Source organism: Polypterus senegalus, chromosome 2 (genome assembly GCF_016835505.1).
Source record: "Polypterus senegalus isolate Bchr_013 chromosome 2, ASM1683550v1, whole genome shotgun sequence".
Classification (NCBI taxonomy): domain Eukaryota; kingdom Metazoa; phylum Chordata; class Cladistia; order Polypteriformes; family Polypteridae; genus Polypterus; species Polypterus senegalus.
The window spans coordinates 258,520,644-258,535,425 of record NC_053155.1 but is presented as its reverse complement, the minus strand read 5'-3'; the positions used below and the strand labels follow the sequence as shown (position 1 = coordinate 258,535,425).

Here is a 14,782-nt window from a genome sequence, read left to right as displayed (position 1 = left end):
GCAAAAGGCTGAAAAAAGGCCTGGACAGGGCTCTACTCTGTAAAATCACCTGGACCACTCTCTCTCACACACCACACACATACCATATTCACATTCAGTGATAACTTGCAATTTCTAATTTACATAACCTAAATAAAAAATAAAAGGAATTCCTGCTTTGCTTGAGTATATCTGGCCATCGTGATTTTCATTAAATGGAATTTACAAAGCTATTCTATTATGACATATGTTATAGAGCACCATCAGTGAACGTCAAACTATTACAGTGACTGACCATTACAAATACCAGGTGAATGTGACACTTTCATGCTAAATTATAGGGTGACTAGATTTTCAAAGTCTAAGGTACTTGTGTAGTATGTATGCCCATGCATAAAAAGCCCAATCTCATTTGTCTACTGCTTACTTTATTTACAGAGAGGGGTTAGGGCAAAGGAAAAAAACACTTTCCTAAATAAATAAATGTGATTGCACACAGTGCTTGAAGTATAAACAAATAAATGTTGGTACTCTGTTTTTGTGAGCTTCTTGTTCTTCCTTGCAGTGTTGTTCAAATTTAATACAAAGTGTTTATCAAGCAGTGCTCCGCCCTAGGAGTTCTGTGAGCGCTCTTCTAAATATATTATGACAAAGTTTCTTTAAAGCAATGTTTAAGGTACTCAAAAACATTAGATGGACAGCATGTTAAAACTGGGACATTTTGATATTCTTTAGTTATATGTATAGCCTGAAACTTGGACTGCTATTTTCACCAGGATATCTTACCACCCTACAGTGTTAGGGAAATAGTGAATCATTAAAAAAAGCACATTAAAACAGCAGATAATGAAGCTGTGGGGTTGGTTGAGTGTTAAGGTTAATACTAAGTAAATGTTTATTTACTTTGGGCTTAACAGCTTAAATGCCACAGGGTACTTAATTCATATCTAGATAACCATTTTTTTCGTTGCTTGCATTTTATACTTTTACAGTTAGGAAGACCATTTAATTTGCCTATTACATCTTAAAGAATCAATAGGAGTGAAATGCTGATGCAATGATTGGTTGTCTTCCATTTGCACTCAAGTAGTACAGAAGACTTCATAAGGCAGAAACAATCTGCTGATGCACATTTCCACACGCATCCTGCTAGATTTGCAAATGCAGGATTGCCTGCCTGCTTGACTACCTGTGTACATGTACACAAACAGCCCATGAGTGTAATTTCCTACCCATGTACGCAGTCTGCTGGTGTTTCATTAACTTAGAGGTTAAAAAGAAGAAAATATACTATATATATATAAAAATACAGGCAGTCCCCGGGTTAGGTACGAGATAGGAACTGTAGGTTTGTACTTAAGATGAATTTGTACGTAAGTTGGAACAGGTAAATAAATTTAATAAATGCTATTGTTGACCGACTGTAACCAAGTGCTCTGCCAATGAATGATGGAGTTTCACCTCTCTCTGACCTTTTTATTATTTCTACTTTATTTCAATGGTGATGGTTTTTCTCTTCTTTGCTGTATCACCAGCACTTGCATCAGATTTGTGTTTCAGAGACATTCTTGAAGGGTGAAGACAAAAGATGAAGATGAGCTCTTCTGCACATCACTGTCCACGCTATCACAGCAGGACGGCACCAGTCGTCAATACGTCTGATGTACTGATAGGAGACAACTTCCTTCTATTAACATAACAGTACAAGTTTTTTACTCTTATGCCTTTTGTAATTCCCTGATGTCATTTTTTATGAACAAAATTGAGAGTATCCACCACTACCTTGCTTTGCAATCCACTGACACTATTCATTCTGAATTCTTCCCATCTACTCACCCTTTTTCTTTCTTTCAATTTCCCTCCACCTTAGACATATCAGATATAATTCTTCATTCTAAATCATCCACCTGTCTGCTTGACCCCTTACCTACATCACTTGTTAAAGCCTGTCTTCCATCTTTACTCCATATTATATCTGTTATTATCCATTCTTCTCTTTCAACTGGAATTGTTCCTACTTCACTCAAAGCTGCTATAATAACCCCAATCTTAAAAAAAATCGGCGCCGATCCTGCTAATTTTAACAACTTGCGTCCGATCTCTAACCTACCTTTCTTATCCAAAATTCTAGAAAAAGTGGTAGCCAAACAGCTCCACTCTCACTTATCTCTGAACAACCTGTATGAACAATTCCAGTCTGGTTTCCGCCCCCTCCATAGTACTGAAACTGCATTAATCAAAATAACTAATGATCTTCTAATGGCAGCAGACTGCGGCTTACTTTCTATTCTCATTTTACTTGATTTGAGTGCGGCTTTTGACTCCATTTCTCATTCCATTCTTCTCAATAGACTATCTTCCATTGGTGTCACCCATAATGTCTATAATTGGTTCGTATCCTACCTTTCTGGCCGCTCTCAGTTCATACAGCTCAAATCATTTTCATCTCACTCTGTATCTGTTACTACAGGCGTGCCTCAAGGCTCTGTCCTGGGCCCCCTTCTGTTCACTATCTATCTCCTTCCTCTGGGCAATATCTTCAGGAAATATAATATTCATTTTCACTGTTATGCAGATGACACCCAGCTTTACTTTTCAACTTCACCTACAATTACCCTCCCACCTACGCCCTTACTGACTGTTTGGCCGAAATCAAAAACTGGTTTACATTTAATTTGCTTAAACTCAACACTGATAAAACAGAGATCCTTCTCATTGGTACAAAATCCACATTATCCAAATTCCACAACTTCCCCTTTATAATTGATAACTGTACGCTATCTCCATCCTCTCAGGCCAAAAGTCTTGGTGTCATCTTGGATAATAATCTCTCCTTTCTTTCACACATCAATACTATTACACGATCTGCTTACTTCCACCTACGCAATATCAACCGTCTCCGTTCCTCTCTCATCCCACACTCTGCTGCAGTTCTTGTTCATAGCCTTGTCACCTCTCGCTTGGACTATTGTAACTCTCTTCTTTTTGGTCTCCCTCAAAAAACTCTTCACAAACTTCAACTAGTCCAGAACTCAGCTGCCCGTATTATTACGCGATCTCCTTCCACTCACCACATCACTCCTGTTCTGCATCAACTTCACTGGCTCCCTGTCAAGTTCCGCATTGAGTTTAAAATCCTTCTGCTAACCTTTAAAGCTATTCATGATTTAGCCCCTCCATATCTGTCTGACCTTCTCCACATTGTCACCCCTTCCCGTACTCTTAGATCATCATCCTCAATTAAATTGACTGTTCCTTCTGCTCGTCTTTCTACAATGGGAACAGAGCTTTCAGTCGTTCTGCCCCCGACTTTGGAATGCACTGCCTCCTGAGATTAGAAACATTAATTCACTTTTTCTGTTTAAGTCTTCAGTTAAAACTCATCTTTTTAATCATGCCTTCTCTATGTAAACATTGTACTGTATTGTTTGTCGGTTGCTGTGTATAATGTACGGTGTCCTTGAGCGTTTGAAAGGCGCCTATAAATAAAATGTATTTTTATTATTATTAAGTGGGCTTGCTATTTAGAATGAATGGAGGAATTGAGGGGCGGTTCATCACCAGCCCACCTCACAGTCACCTCCACTACACTATGCTGCCTGCAACATCCGCCCACCGAGAATGAACACGGTGCGGCCAAAGGCAGGTAGTGAATCACCCCCATTCAATAGGCAGCCATCCGATGCAACAACAACAACAACATTTATTTATACAGCACATTTTCATACAAACAGTAGCTCAAAGTGCTTTACATAATAAAGAATAGAAAAATAAAAGACACAATAAGAAAACAAAATAAGTCAACATTAATTAACATAGAATAAGAGTAAGGTCAATGGCCAGGGGACAGAAAAACAAAAAACTCCAGACGGCTGGAGAAAAAATAAAATCTGTAGGGATTCCAGACCATGAGACCCCCAGTCCCTCTGGGCATTCTACCTAACATAAATGAAACAGTCCTCTTTGGATTTAGGGTTCTCACGGAAGGACTTGATGATGATGGTCACGTAGACTTCTGCCTTTTAATCCATCCATCATTGTTGGAGCATCATGAAGCTTTGAGTAGGTGGAGGTGGCGCAGGCCACCACCACAAAGAAACCGGAAAAAAGAAACAGAAAGAGAGTAGGGGTCAGTACAGATTTTAGAGCCACCATGAATAGTTATTATTATGAATTGAACATAGAGTATCAGGATTAAGTTAAATTAAGGTAAAATGAAGTTATAAAAAGGCCATGTTAAAGTAATGTGTTTTCAGCAATGTTTTAAAGTGCTCTACTGTATTAGCCTGGCAAATTCCTATTGGCAAGCTATTCCAGATTTTAGGTGCATAGCAGCAGAAGGCCGCCTCACCACTTCTTTTAAGTTTTGTTCTTGGAATTCTAAGGAGACACTCATTTGAGGATCTGAGGTTACGATTTGGAATATAAGGTGTCAGACATTCCGATATATAAGATGGGGCGAGATTATTTAAGGCTTTATAAACCATAAGCAGAATTTTAAAGTCAATCCTGAATGACACAGGTAACCAGTGTAGTGACATCAAAACTGGAGAAATGTGTTCGATTTTCTTTTCCTAGTTAGGATTCTAGCAGCTGCATTCTGCACTAGTTGCAAACGATTTATGTCTTTTTGGGTAGTCCTGAGAGGAGTGCGTTACAGTAATCTAGTCGACTGAAAACAAACGTGAACTAATTTCTCAGCATCTTTCAGTGATATAAGAGGTCTAACTTTACTATGTTTCTTAAGTGAAAAATGCTGTCCTAGTGATCTGATTAATATGTGATTTAAAATTCAGATTACAGTCAACAATTACCCCTAAGCTTTTTACCTCCGTCTTGACTTTTAATCCTAATGTATCCAGTTTATTTCTAATAGCCTCATTGTATCCATTATTGCTAATCACTAAGATTTCAGTTTTCTCTTATTTAACTTGAGAAAATTACTATTCATCCATTCTGAGATACAAGTCAGACATTGTGTTAGTGAATCAATAGAATCGGGTCATCAGGTGCTATTGATAAGTACAGCTGTGTGTCATCAGCATAGCTGTGGTAGCTCACGTTGTGCCCTGAGATAATCTGACCTAACGGAAGCATGTAGATTGAGAATAACAGCGGACCCAGGATAGAGCCTTGTGGAACACCATATGGATATCATGTGTCTTGAGTTGTAATTACCACAACTAACAAAAATTTTCTCCCTGTCAGGTAGTATTCAAACCAATTTAAGACCCTGCCAGAGAGGCCCACCCATTGACTAAGGCGATTTCTAAGAATATTGTGATCAATGGTGTCAAATGCAGCACTCAGATCTAAGAGGATGAGAACAGATAAATGGCCTCTGTCTGCATTCACCGCAAATCATTTACTACTTTAACAAGTGCAGTTTCTGTGCTGTGATTTGTTCTAAAACCCGACTGAAATTTATCAAGAATAGCATGTTTATTTAGGTGGTCATTTAACTGCATAATGACTGCCTTCTCCAGAACTTTACTTAAGAAAGGCAGGTTAGAGATGGGTCTAAAATTTTCAAGAGCGAGGGTCAAGATTATGTTTCTTAAGTAGGGGTTTAACTACAGCAGTCTTAAGACAGTCTGGGAAGACCCCCCGTATCTAATGACGAATTTACTATGTCAAGAACATTATCAATTAGCACGCCTGATACTTCTTTGAAAAACCTTGTTGGTATTGGGTCAAGGACGAGGTGGAGGGTTTTAATTGAGATATTATTTTTGTAAATCAGGTAAATCTATCCTAGTGAAAGAGTTTAATTTGTTTATAACAGGATGCTGGGGTTTAGGAGGATCCTTAGTGTTGGAGGGATATACTATGTTATTTCTAATATCATTAATTTTTTGATTGAAAAATACAGCGATAGCCTCACAGGTTTCACTGGAAGTACTTAGGAGGCATTCCTTTGAGTTACCTGGGTTTAGTAGGTGATCAATTGTAGAAAATAAGACTCTGGGATTACTAGCATTGTTATTTATAATCTTAGAGAAATAGCAGCGCTCTCAAGACGGACAGTGTTATTGTATTCTGTTATTTTACTTTTAATATTTCATAGTGGATAGTAAGTTTAGTCTTCCTCCATTGACGCTCAGCTCTACGGCATGTTCTCTTTAAATCAGACACTCTTTGGGTCTTCCATGGTATAACAATGCTAGAAGATTTTTTCACTGTCTTTTCAGGTGCAACTATGTCAACAGCAGCTCTCACTTTAGTATTAAATCTTTCCACCTTACTATTTACATTATCCTCGCTATTATAGCTGGCACTATAAACGGACTGATTGCTTAGAATGTTTGTAAGTTTTAAAGCTGCTGCTGAGTCAAAGAAGCGTTTTTTAACAATTGCTTCTCATAAGTGTTTTTTATCATTATTTCTATATTAAAAGTAGAAGAAAATGGTCTGATAGACCAATATCAGTGATCTGTTTTATATCAACTTTCAGTCCTTTAGTAATCACTAAGTCTAACGTATGACCTGCTTTATGTGTAGGCTGATTTATGAGTTGTCTCAAATCAAAAGAATCCAGGAGGTTCATAAATTCTTTTACTTTTAGATCACACTGATTTATCTATATGGAGATTAAAGTTAAACTATTAGGAGTGTGTCATAGTTAGTAATTAAAATTGACATTAAGTCAGAGAATTCCTCAAAAAGACGTGTTATATTTAGGAAGGTCTATACACGGATAATACTAGAACTTGAGAATCTCCATGAATAACAACGGCGAGATACTCAAAGGACTTGAACTTACCAAAACTTACATCTTTACATTTTAGCTGGCTCGAGTAAATGTTTGCCAAACCACCTCCCCTTTTTCCCTGGCGGTCTGCACGAGTAAAACTGTAATCCTGAGGCGTAGATTCGATTAAAACAGCCGCGCCGTCCGAGTTAAGCCACGTTTCAGCCACTCTGTGTGTATTTTTTGTTTAATCTGTGATCTGTTTTTATAGTTTTATTACATTGTTCCTCTAAAATAGTAATTTTAATTAGATTATTGGAGTTTATGCCGTATTTCCTAGATTTTCTACGTGCATTGAGATTGCTTATTACAGTATTAATGTTGTGCACTTTAACGGAAGATTCTATTAAACACTTACGTCCTAGCACAACAGTATCATTTCGGAAGGGGTTAAGAGCAGAGATAGATAGTCAAGATAAACGAATTACCTTCGATATGTTTTTGGAGAGGACCCGGGCGCCGAAACTGTTCGGATGCAGGCCATCACGCTTGAAGAAACGCGGCCTTTCCAAAAAGAGATTCCAATTGTTGATGAAACCGAAATTTTTCTTCTTGCAGAAACCCTGTAGCCAGTTGTTCAATCCTAGCAGACGACTGTAGTACTCGTTGGATCGTCTGGCGAGAGGTAGTGGACCAGAAACGAAGATCTTTGCCAATGGGGTCCTCTCCTTCGTGTCTTTAATCAAAGTTGCGAAGTCAGCCTTGAGGATTTCTGATTGTCGGTGCCTTATATCGTTAACGCCGGCATGCAAGACGATTGCTCCAACTGCCCTCTCCTTGTGCTTTTCGTAGACTGCTGGCGCACGTCTCATCACATCTCGGACACACTACAATGCTACCCCCGCCGTCCTGATAACCCTCAATGGCCTCCGTTCAGCCACAACAGGGTCACCACTTGCTGTATTACCAGCCGCCCACCGAGAATGAACGGGGCAGCCATGTGTGGTAGGTGGGCAGTAAAATCGCTTGCCACCGGGAGCCGCCTGAGGGACACTAAACTACACGAGCAGTGAAATCACCCCACTCCAGTCTCCATCCAGCCACCTCTTGCAGCATTACCAGCTGCCCACCGAGAACGAATGGGGCAGCCATGTGTGGTGGGCGGGCAATGAAACCGCTTGCCGCTGGGAGCTGCCCAAGGGACACAACACTACGGGAGCAGCAAAATCGACCCCCTCCAGCCTCTGTCCAGCCACCGCTTGCAGCATTACCAGCCGTCCACCCAGAATGAATGGGGCAAATAAAATAATAATTTACCAAAAATATTTTTAGTTTTCACTTTTGAATGAATATTCTTGCCATTAGTCTTTAACACTTGTGACTTTTAACTCTAAAACAGAAAGTCATCCAACACGAGCCGCCCGCATACATTCATCCAGTGAACAATGGCTGATGACTGAGGGCGGGTGTTTACTCAGCATTTGCGGTAACAGAGCAAGCTGAATACGGGCTCGTAAAGCATGTGAAATGGAAAGCAATTCACTGTGCCGCCTTTCTTTGGGCTTGTTGTATATCAAGATGTACCGGTAATTCAAACGCCATAAATTGGAATGTGCTGGTCAACAAAACCTTTACAGTATAGACAAAAAAAAAAAAATTCTTAGGTGCCTGCATTTTGTTCACAATAATTCACCTGCCACTTTGCACAGGAGAAATCCTTTTTGAAAATAAAATGGCACTGATCGAGAGACTGGCTAGTTCATCATACAAGATTGTTGCTGACCAATCACTTTTGTTTTAAAAAAGTCATTTAACAACAAAGCGACACAAACCTTATAAACTTCCCAAGTTGGCAACATCTCTACTGAACTAATAATTCTTCAATAATAATTCTTTGCATTTATATAGGGTGGTCCAGATCTAATTATGCAACTTTCAATGCAATGCAGGATAATAATACAAGACAAAAGAGTTGTTTGAAATATCTTGTAATAAACGAAAATGGACTTACAAATTCACTGATTTTCCATGTAATGTCCCACTTGTCCTCCATTCAGTTGGATACAGGCTCGGAGTAATAAACTTAATAAGTTATAACGTAATTAAGATTGCATAATTAGATCTGGACCACTCTGTATAGCGCTTTTCTCACTACTCAAAGTGCTCAGCAATTGCAGGTTAAGGGCCTTGCTCAAGGGCTCAAAAGAGCAGAGTTCCTTTTTGGCATTTACAGGTGAAAAACTAAACATACTAATGTATTTTTGTATTTATTACATATTTATTAATTTATGATTTTTTTTCAGTTTATATTCACAGCTCAAAATACCTGATATTGTGAAAAAATCCATCCATCTATCCATTCATTATCCAACCCGCTATATCCTAACTACAGGGTCACGGGGGTCTGCTGAAGCCAATCCTGTAGCAGAATTGTTTTAAAATATTTGTCCCCCTTTTTTCAGGTTTTCTCTCTCTCTCTCTCAAAATAGATAGTTGAAATATCATATTCTTTTTGTTCTTATTATCATACATATTGCATACCAGGGATTTTTCCTGCCTTGCATCCAAACCTGCTGGGGTAGGCTCCAGGTTTACTGACATCCTGCACTGGAAAAACAGGTTTAGATAATGTATACAGTATATTGCTCTTAATCTCAGATGCTGTCTCTGTCATTTTTTGCCCGTCTATACTCCTATTACCTGCTCTGGCTCTGCTCATTAAGGGTTTACTGTTCTTATACATGGAATATTCAAGTCTCACTGTCCCTAATCTTCACACTACATGCTTATTTTTCTTTGTTTCCCTCCATACCGCTAGGTTGGGTCTGCACAATGATACAAGCCTAAGAGCCCTGTTCTTTCTAAGCCCCCATGATTTTCATGATCACACTTGTCAGAACACAGTAGAATCTGTTTTCTGACTTTTGATATCTTTTCAGGCCTGCAGGTGGCAAAATTCTGTCCATAAATTGTATTTGCCCGAGATGGAATCAGATCAATATGGCTGGTGGAAAATAACAAAGACTGAATTTTTTGATTACTATATTGAAGGCTTTAATTTTAATTTTAATGTTTTAGAGCAGGAAATGTTGTGTGCTGTAGACATTTAGAGTAAGACTGACATTTAGAGTATGACTAAGGCGCCGCCACGAATGGCATCCTTTCCAGCAGCTCAGTGTACGACTTTATTTTTCTACCTTTTTCACTGTTTTACTGATCACTCCTATCACTTTCTTTTTAAGTGGACTCGTTCCCTGGACACTTTTTACTACTTGTGAATTTCCTCTTGGAATTCTATTCTATCTATCTATCTATCTAAAAAACCCTCAAACCTTAAAATTCACATAAATTTCATTAAAAATTGGCCCATACTGGGCAATAAAAGGAAAAGATAAAAAGTGTGAACAGTCAGCGCACATTTATTTAGCATTAGCTGTATAGAAAATAATATTTTAAAGATTATAAAATTGTTCATATTCAGTATCTGGCTTTGATTATGCTTGTTTTTATCAAACAAAAACAAAACCAGATATTAAACCATGTGTAGTAAGCTTCCACTTTAAACTCGTATTATATCCAAATCCGTTAAGTGTACGATTTTGTCTGAATGTGACACTAAACTAAACTCCATAGTAGCTCCTATCTCGAAATAACTACTAAAACTGAAACTAATATATATAAAAATAAAATATAAAAGTCTTTGTGAAATAAAAGCTAAATTAAAACTAATACTACACGATGAAGGAAAACTAAAACTAAATTGAATTTCCAAGAAAGGTAAAAAAAAATCTAGAAATAAAAACTAAATATATTGTAAAAAGGCAAAACTATAATAACCTTGATATGGTGTGATTTGTTCGAGCTATATCAATGAAAACTGAGCTGTCTCAATAAATTTCCTTGAAGAGTAACTGTGTCATATGGACAGACAAATGGATGAACAGATGGACAGATATGGCTATCACAATCGGGGCTTCATGAAGTATATGTGAACATAGCTAAAACTGGGCTTTGATAAAGTGTTCTATTCTTTCATAAAAGTGTTAGTAAAAGAAGATTAGCTATTCTCATGCCATCAACATCTAATTTCAGCCTTTTATCACATTAAATATATTAAAAGGTAGATTTATTGTCATTAATGGTAAAATAGAAGACTCATTAATTACTTTGATTAACAACTATGCACCACGTGGAAGTGACAAGCACTTTTTTAAAAAAAGTATTTGATATGACAGCTGTGGAACGTGAAGAGCTGATCTGTGGAAGGGATTTTAATTTTTATTTGGATTTTAAACTAGTTAGCTCTAAGTAATGCCAGAGAAAACAAATCATTAGAATAGATATTTTAAAAGGTCTAGGACTTCTTGATATATGGAGGAACATTTCCCTTGACAAGGAATTCTACACTTTGAGTACCACATAAATCATATAGGAGAATAATGACTTTCTGATGTATAGAAAGGTAAAGAGTAAAGAACTTACAAAATGGATTAACAGATTCATCTGATCATGCTCCAGTTTATTTGAAATCAGGCTTAAACATTTTAAAAAATAACATTTTCTGGAAGATGAAGTTTAATGTCATAAAAGATAACAAAGTTAAGGCACAAAATGTTTTTAAAATGGATTCTTCTTTATCCTAACAATAACACAGGTAAGGTTTCCCCAACAACACTATGAAATGTAACTAAAACACCACTGAAAGCTTTCCAACTGAGTTCTGTAAGACTTTCAAAAAACAGTTAACACCTTTGCTTCTGGACATTTGTAACTGGACTCAGTAAAGAAAGAGATGGACATAATGTTTGGAACCAAGCCCCAAATTTTTATAGATTTGATCCTCTCTGCTCTATAGTTTAAAATTACAAATGAAATAATTCAGATGTGAATAAAGGAGACAATTTGCAGTCTTTAAATTAAGGGCACTTGCATACATTTCTATCTCACCACATAGAAATTACAACCATTTTTCGGCATGGTCCCCCCATTTCTGGGCACCACAGTGCTTAGGGCAATTGGCATTACAGGTGTTTGTGAATACTCAGGAACATTTCATTGCCTCATTAGTGCAGGTCATAAGATACCAAAATACATTTACCAAAAAACTTATCAAAACTGTATGGTTTTGTTCTGGTCAAGCAAAAAGACAATTTCCCTTTGATGATTAACAATTCATTTGATTTGATTTGGTACACTTTAACTTTGACACCATCCAGTGGTGGAGTGGATTCTGTTAATATTTTACTGGCCACCCACCCTCTAGCAGTGTCAGTCACTTATATTTAAGTTTTTTTTGTTTACTCAGCACAAACTAGTTGACAGAACACATAGTTGATAGAACACATAGTTGATAGAACACATGATTAGGTAGCTGCATATGGCCTGACAACACATCTTCCAAATCCTTTGTGTAATCACTTTCAGAAGTACTGTCTATAAGTAGAAATGTTAATAATATATTAGTATTTTCTACTTTTGTTAACATTTTCTGTAAAGGTTAATATTAATTTGTAAAACACAGTTTGTTCTGAAATAGCCTAGCCATCATTATAAACAGTGTTAACTTCAGTTATAGTAGCTATCATGAGGTATTCATTTGTATCTTCTATATAAGTATGACTGATGTTTGTTTTGTTAATTTATATAGTTGGGTTATTTTTAGGGGCTGTGTAGTAAAAACAATTTAGATGTTTACTTTCTTTGCTTAAATGTTTACTTTCTTTATTTCAGTATTATTCTGTTTCAACCATATTGTTTGCTTAAGAGATCATCACTCATTTCTACATATGTTTGGATGGAGTTGTCTATCTGTCTAGTTGAAGAAAGGGATACTATTCCATGTGGGCAGAATAAAAGAAAGACACGTACATGTGGACTAGATTTCAGTCTGCTGTGCGGTTTCTCTTGTACTACAAGTTCACAATGTCAGTCAAAGAATAGGAGAACTTGATAACCAGGTCTATGTACGCACACTCTTGGAAATCCAAATGCTTCGATAAGCCATATGTCAGTTTAGCTGCATTAGCAGCAAGGGCTAAAGCTGAGGCAGCAAGGGCAAGAGCATAATATGCACAAAAGGATACAGATGTGAATGTCCAAAGGGTACAGCTGAAAATTTAAGGAGCATCCTTAAAGGCTACATTGGAAAAGCTCAAACAGGTAAAAGAGGCAGGGCCTGCCTTTGCTGAGGTTTTTGACTTTGAAGCAGCGTTGGCATAAAAAAGCGACCTATAGCAACAGGAAAGACATTTGGCTTGCGATATCATCCGCTTGAGCAGACTAAGAAGTATGTTCAAGACCAGTATGCCTAAAAGCCAGGTTGCAAGGAACAAATTGCCACTTGACAATGAGCTCTAATCAATTCTGTCAGGCAATAACCATCAGCTGCATAATGTCTCCACTTCACCCAAAAAGACTGGCTCAGAGTTCACAAGAGAGGAGATACTGAACACCATCCACTTTCTCAAATGCAGGAGTATTGCATCATTCACATACATCCTGACTCAGTCAGACAGCACAGAATTCTCATGTGGATTGCACATTCAGAAACCCAGAGGCACCAAGGTACTATACTATAGATATTGTCAAGGTTACAAGCCCTGTCTTGATCTCAACCATGAAATGAATTTAGCAAAATTCATGGCTTGTCCAGACCTTCTCACAACTGGCCTCATGAAGTTTGATGTCTAAACTGAAAACAATTGGGCCTAGTTGTCCACATTCTTTTAACACCATTGAGGGACTACATTTAAAGTACAGCAAAGAACTTAGCATACTAATTAGGTGGCTAGGGAGAGAATCTATAGAGCATGCAAAGAGGATTACGTCAGTTCACATAAATAACCCTGCTGCTGGTGTCAACATGCTTTGGGAAACGTAAGAGAAAAAGGGTTGATCCACAGAAGCAATTCACACAGCACTTTTCCCCAGAATCTTCTATTATCAATCCACAGTATTTTCAAGAACTGGGAGAAGGAACCAGATACAAACAAAGGCTGCCTATGGTTCAAACAGCTAGTTTCCTCCACATGCTGAGACTATTATCTTATGAACTTTGTACTGCTGTTTTGCCCGCAGAAATAACAACAATTGACAATCAAATTTTCATGCTTTGATATTCTACTCTGATAGTAAGGTGGTTCCTTATGTACAAGTAAAACAATAGAGAATGACACATAAGGATGTAAATTCACCCACAGCAGTGTAAGTATTGTCCCAAATAAGCATTAAAAGAAAATGATACCCAAACCCACTTATTCTCCCCAGAACTGAAAAAGTACTTTGTTTGTACTCCTTCAAATATTAGGGATGGCATTTTAAAATGCCAGGCAGGGAGTGTTCTGGCCCAGCAGGTTAAATAACATGTTTAAATTAATTAATATTGACATAATCTAGTGATGGAGTTCTTCTTTTATGTTAATGTTTTGCTGCACGTCATCTAGTGTTGTTTATCCCCTACATTTCAACCCAAACAAACTGAATAAGCTTGTTTTGCCTGAACATTTACAAAATGTTGGTGTTCTCAACTGACATTTTGCACTAAAACATTTAGTTCACCAGCAAGTGCATTTTGTATGTCTGTATGCATTTTCTAGTGTATCTCACACTATTGGATTAAAACATGAATGCTGTCAAAAAAAAACAATGCAATTACAAATACACAGATATTACTTATTCATTTATCCTTTTGTTAAATGTCACTGTTTCACTTTACAAGAGTATTCACATGTCCAGTTGCATGTGTGATGTGTTTTTTAGTTAGATAATTGGCACTGCATGAAGTCAACAAGAGAGGTGTATGGTGGAGTGTAGCCACTTAGGTTCACTCTTATGGAGTCATTTAAATGTTCATCTGTCAGTCTAGTTCTGAACTTTGATTTCATGACATTCATGTCAGAAAAGGCACACTCACAGAGGTATGTAAACCCAAACAGACATTTTCAGAGCTGTTTGGTGAAGATTCTTATAGTCATCTGGCTCTACTAAGAAATGCTGAGAATGCTGTTGAGACTTTAACTGCACATTATTTTGAAGGTTTACTAATATATAAAATATAAAATCCAATGTCTGTCTGTCTGTCTGTTCGCTTTTCATGAAAGAACTACTTAACGG

General features: G+C 37.4%; 1 protein-coding gene across 9 annotated transcripts in view; it reads right to left on the bottom strand.

Annotated features, from left to right (window-relative positions):
- mbnl2 (muscleblind-like splicing regulator 2) overlaps window positions 1–14,782 on the bottom strand; it is a 253,869-nt gene that overhangs the window by 215,172 nt on the left and 23,915 nt on the right. The gene's annotated exons all lie outside the window — the stretch shown is intronic.